Raw genomic sequence first — 6,000 nt, forward strand, 5'->3', positions numbered from 1 at the left:
AGTGAATTAAGCAAGCTTTTGTCACACATGCCAAAAATTTGAATGTGAAAGGGGATCATAGAGACTACGCTCCTAAACTGGACAACCTTGAATGCGTTTGTTAGGCTAGACACAATAGAGACACAAATGCGCACAAACAGCCACTGATGTGAGCATTAATGACTAATAAACCTGTTAGTGAATAATTCAAGTGTAAAATCTGATAGATGATTTTGACAATGTTAATTTGCTCAAACACCATATCTAGTCATTCATTCACAGTCCATATTGGCATGCTGAAAAGAGCATTTCAACAATCCTTCGCACGTTTAATCCAGTTATTTTACATTAAGCTCCTGTGCAAGACATCTTTAGTGCTGTTTACAGAATGACTTGACTTCTATATGTATCTTTACATGAATGTGGATAAAGCCACTGCCATTGGTAATGATGATTCTCGACCTGGGGCCATCATAAAAATAAACTCTCCCCTAAACACAATCTTCATTCATTACTGTACCGACATTGGTGGGTAAATGTGTGGTGTTATACAATACATACAGATTCATCACGAGACAAGAATGCCAGGATTGGGTATGAGTGTAGGTTCACTTTTAAGCATTTGAAAAGCATATCCTTGTTATTGTTATGGTACCTATCGCAACAATGTTTACATGAACTAACACCAGTTACTATGATGACAACTAGGTACTTTCACCTTTGCTCCATAAGTAATCCACACTGAAGTTTTTACATTATCAGTATTCACACAACCATGTAAACATTGACTGTGATTGTACAGTCCTGAAGAAGTGACCAAACTATTGCCGTCAACTTTGACTAAAAAAAACTATATGAATGCATATTGTCTGTGTCTACTATAAAGAACTCAGTAAAATGATAAAAACTGTTTATTATGAAATATGGGAAACAAAACAATATCATAAATACAACAACAATTTAATGTAAATTGAAACTGGTGCTGTAAATTGGGAGCTTAATCTGTGCTGGCAAGACGTATCTTGAAATGATTAAATATGAATAATTTCTGTCAAAATCTGAAGCATTAACATGACTGGGTAAGGCGTGGGTTAGGCTTACTCAAAACCCCATATCGCTGGTTTAAGTACTTAACAAGCTCATTCAATCCACCATGTAAGAAAACCTCTTTGCTTCAAAGTCGTATAATTTCCAACCTGCCCGTAAGAATCCCTCTTGTTAACTGATCGCTTAAGCACAAAAACAGCCTATGGATAAAAGACAGGATACTCGTGTATCTTGCAATACGTGTGACAGGATTTGATTGAGGAAGCGTTCAAGAATTTAACATTCAAAGATGCGGAATGTTACAATGTATCAGCCGCGATCGTCTGAACGCGCTTGCTCAGATTTAACGAAGCCCTGTTACTAGAACACAGCATGGCACACATTACATTTCAGCACATGGTTGAACGCATCGTTTCGTTGTACTTATCAAGTACTTACAATACAATTGCACCCAATCATAAATAACCTTTATGTTGGCATCGTATTCATGACTCGTGGCGATTTTCTACACATCTAGATGTGCCCATCTATATGCCAACCAAGCGTCCACCGCATGACAGTGCCCTCTTCATTTGAACAATACAACACACCAGAACGATATTGTATGCTGTATGTAAACGCTGGGATTCTCCGGTTAACGTGCACGGTTCATTGAAGCAAATTCCGCGTTAACACCGCTGTCCAGGAAAAATGCTCAATAGTGCGCGATTGTTGTTTTGCTTCGACACACGTCGCGAACATTTCAGTTAGTGCAATTCAAACGAGCTCGTTTCCTGCGCACAAATACGCGTCTATAAATCTTAGCCATACTTTGGCGAGTCTTTAAGTGACTCTATTGTTAGCTGGGGTTGGCGCTAGCTCGGCGGCTACGGATTCGTTTCAGTGCAATGCATAAAAGCGTTTCACAGTCCCGAGGTGTGAAAATAATAGGAAAACACACGCAGAACTTACTTTCAGGTCCGATCACAGAACAGCGCTGAAAATGCTCCTGGATTTAAAGTTGCGTCCTGTTTTCTTCCCTCGCACTTTGCAAACACTGAGAAAAAAGCGCACGGCGTTTCGTTAGTGTGACTGTCTGAATCAACTAACGTAGCGCACGGCAAGTTGAAGTGTCAAATTACACGGGCTATTCTATTACCACAGAGCCATGCTTGCTGGCTGCTGACAAAATGCGTCCCAGAGTCGCGTAAAGCGCTCGAGCCATTGGAAGACACGCGCTACAGACACCAAACGGTGAGTGCACATTAACGGACTGGATTTACACTCAAGTGCCAGTTGTGTTTTACTTACGCGTTTTGTTTACTCTTTGGTCCAACATAAAAAAATACTATAGTATACATTAATATTTTCTATAGTAAACTGTAGTGAATTGTAGTATGCTGTATTTAATATTTAATTACTACACTTGTGTAGTACTAATATATTACTGTGTAGTAACTAACTAGTAAATTAATAAAGTGTTGTAAATACTGTAACATACTTTAATATTTACAATTGTGAGGTTCAAAAACACTTTAATGCAGCCTATAGGAATTTTACTTTAACTAACTATTGTAAATACTGAGTACACTACATCATTTTTATTAAACCTATTTTATTTATACCTCTGAGAGATATCATCTGGCTTGATTTATAATGTAATCTCATCAAGTCGACTATCTTACATAATTTTAAATAAAAACGCGCTTTGCTTATTGTCTTAAATTTATATGCATTAAAAATCATCTTAAAGTATAATTAATGTAATAATTTTCTCTGTATGGACACAAGGGGGCTTTTGTATTCGTATTAAGTTGCCATAATTAACAGGAAAATTTTGCTTCAAAGACAAAGAATTTGGTTAAAAACATTTATTTGATTAATTATATTTAGTTAAAAAAATGATAATAGAAAATATATTCTCTTATACATTTTCCCTCCAAATAAACAAACCCATGCACTTTTTCAGTGAATGAAGGGAATCGCTCCGTGTTTTGCGACTCGCCGGTCTCCGGTGGAAAGCTCTGAATAACAAAGACATGTTTGAGAGCAGCAGCGCCAGGCTTGGCTGAGTGGTGACGTCAGGGAACAATGACTCTTCCAACAGTGGCGAGACACCGCGCGCATCTACTGTGTGTGCGTGTGGAGGGGGGTTGTCCGCGGGTCCGTGCGTCTAGTAGTGCATCAGATAGAGTCACACACTTTACGTGCTTCCTCACGGACTGCCTCATACCAAATACCACCGTGCTTAAATGACCTACGTCTCAAAATATGAAAAACACAGCCTGGGATTTTGCAGCTTGTTTATTTCCCCTCTTGACAGGAGCAACTTTATTGGATACCATTGTCTTTAAACTATAATTCTCTAAACTAAATTACAATGTATTGTTTTAATTATAGGATCATAGTGCTTCTGAAGAACAATTGGTAGAGAATGCATTAGCAACTTAAAGATTCAATTAGTAGAGTATTGTTTTAGAAACGCAAAGAATGTGGGTTGATCCCAGGAACTTGCATACCTATAGTTGCTTTGGATAAGAGCTGTAGATGTAAATGTGGATCACTGCGACATATTTTTAAATGGACTGCAAGACATTTTCTGGCAACTGTCAATTATTAGCAATTATTTCCAAATGATGTGTATTTGACATTCGTAGCTTCTCCATAGCAAGGCTGTTGACATTAATGCATGCTCATTCTCTGAGCACTTTGTCTCAAGGACACTTGCTCCTGTACAGTTATCTAAGTTGGCAAGGATAAATCTAGCAAGATGACATCATTGGTCACAAGCAGTCATTCATATTTATTTCTGTCCTGTTCTTAGAAGGAGATGGCCATCCGCCGAATGACAATTTAAAAGGCTACAGTCAATGTCAAAGCACCTCTTCCTCAATTTCATCCACGTTTGCCACTTATTGTGTTCCTTTTTCAACTGTACACCGTTTTGGTTCCAGATTTGGTATAAGTTCTGACTGGCTAGTTTAAATGTGTCTGTTTGATGAGCACTTATGCCATTAGATCTTAAAGTACTTCATCAAGTCCTGACTTTCAAAGTGATTTAACAGATGCTGTTGAATTTTCTCGATAGAATGACTGGTGCTTCAAAATGGCTTTTTGCAAAGATGGATATCCCCATGTAACATCAGTATCAAAGCATGGCGTTGGTAATGCTGAGGACCTCGGTGTCTTTTGTGATTACCTTTTAAGCTGCTTGTAATATCCTGTGTTCTGGGCCATTAATCATGTTTTTGTGAAGTCCTTCAAAGATGCCACGGTTCATGCGAACAAAATCAGAGGCAATCAATGAACAGCACACTTCAGTTCAAAGCTGGTGTTGTAAGAGCTCCTAGTGTTCACGGATAAACCCTCAACTCTTGCGTTCTGAGACAATATGACCAGATGGCTGCCAAGAAGATGGATGGACCTTAGGTGGAGTGACTTAGGCTTGACTGAACCCCGGTATAATTTTATACATAACCTATCTTTGGCAGATGCACGAAATCAAAATGGATTTCGTAAGGTTTGCATTTGAGTGTTGTGCAATGTGTCAGGTGGACCCCATATCTGAAGATGTATCCAGTCTTGCTCCTTTGCTTTTCGACTTGAACTGACATGAGTTCCCTCAACCCAGAGCACCACCGCTCAGCTAATTCCCTGACAATCACATGGGAAATGATTGATGCTGCTGGGACTTCATAGCTACATGATGGAAGGAGAGTTTCAGTTCTGCTGACATAAGCTTTCACACACAGACTGAGCGTTCACAGATTATTTACAGCTCCTTTACACAGCGCTCTATCGCCCTCACAGACCTCCTTAGAGGAAACACAAGCGACTGTGCCAAAGCACCATTAACTGGGTAGGTGTAAAGGATATTACAGAAGTGTAAAACAGACAATGAGAGGAAATGCAGATCAAGGGCATATAAATGAGCGCCGCGCACACAAAGATCAGCCCACACGGAGAAAGGCAGAGGTGCACAACGTATTTGACAACAAGACACGAGAGAAATCCGTTTAAGTACACTATTGATTCCCTTTAGAGCACAGCCGCTGAGAGTAGAGGCAGGAGAGAGGGAGGGGGAAAGAAAGAAAGAGGGAGGGAGTAAAACAGATGCATCTGGCTCTCTGTTTGCAGGAGTGGAGGAGGAACTCACTTGTGGAGAGTCTCTCTCTCTCTCTCTGTCCCCCTCTTTTATTTCTCAGAAAAATGTGAGCCACGGTGGATAAAGCAGACAGGCTGTACCCCATGCTGGCTGGCCCGACTGGCTTTGGAGAGGGTAGAGGCAATCAATGTGAGCTCACAATAGAGTAGGAGCATTCAGAGAGCTAACTGCTCCCTCAGGCCATGTAAGAAGGAGGAGAAAGGGGGGTGAAAGAGGGATCGAGAAGGGGACGTATGGAGATAAAGACTAAAAGTTTGGAAACTTAATGAAGAGCCAATGGTGTAGCTGGTTATTTTCACCTTTGAAATGTTTTGACAGCACAAACTATTGAATCAAACTTATATTACAAGCAATGTTTGGTTACTGATGCCAAATGTTGTTGAATTATTGTCATTCTGTATTAATATGGTGGTTACTGAAATAAAGAAAATAGTATTCAACATGTCATGTGACCTTATCATGATAACAGCCCTGCTCTATGTCTGTAAAAAAAAAAGCTATTATTTTAATGAGGAAAAATAACTGCATTTAATTTTTTCATGTTGATACTTTGTAAAAGTTAATACTATCTGGTTATGCTTTCTTTGGTTATGTGTTTGAATTGCAAATACACAAAAATGAATTTGTGCCACTCCTTTGAGGTTAATTTTAGCATTTGAGCAGCAGACAGGCTGGAGTGAGACTCAAGTTCATTGTTGCATTCTGTTTGGTTGTTAATTAGGTTCATTACATGACAAGAAACAAGTTGTGTGAGAAGCAGAACCTGTGGCCTGTTGCATAAACATAGCCGCTAAGTTAAGACTTTCTAATCACTAGCATGACATACTAGC

At 39.4% G+C, this 6,000-nt stretch overlaps 1 protein-coding gene across 4 annotated transcripts in view; it reads right to left on the reverse strand.

Moving 5' to 3' along the window:
• Positions 1-2,132, reverse strand: part of zmiz1a (zinc finger, MIZ-type containing 1a) — a 155,326-nt gene extending 153,194 nt beyond the window's left edge. For 3 of the 4 annotated variants that reach the window (XM_065296577.1, XM_065296573.2, XM_065296571.1), the window contains exon 1: positions 1,978-2,131. The gene's annotated coding sequence lies outside the window, so the exon portion shown is untranslated. Of the gene's footprint in view, positions 1-1,977 lie in introns of all 4 variants that reach the window. The other variant, XM_065296572.2, reaches the window with a different exon arrangement.
• Positions 2,133-6,000: the final 3,868 nt, after the last annotated feature.

Source organism: Paramisgurnus dabryanus, chromosome 20 (genome assembly GCF_030506205.2).
Source record: "Paramisgurnus dabryanus chromosome 20, PD_genome_1.1, whole genome shotgun sequence".
Lineage (NCBI taxonomy): Eukaryota > Metazoa > Chordata > Actinopteri > Cypriniformes > Cobitidae > Paramisgurnus > Paramisgurnus dabryanus.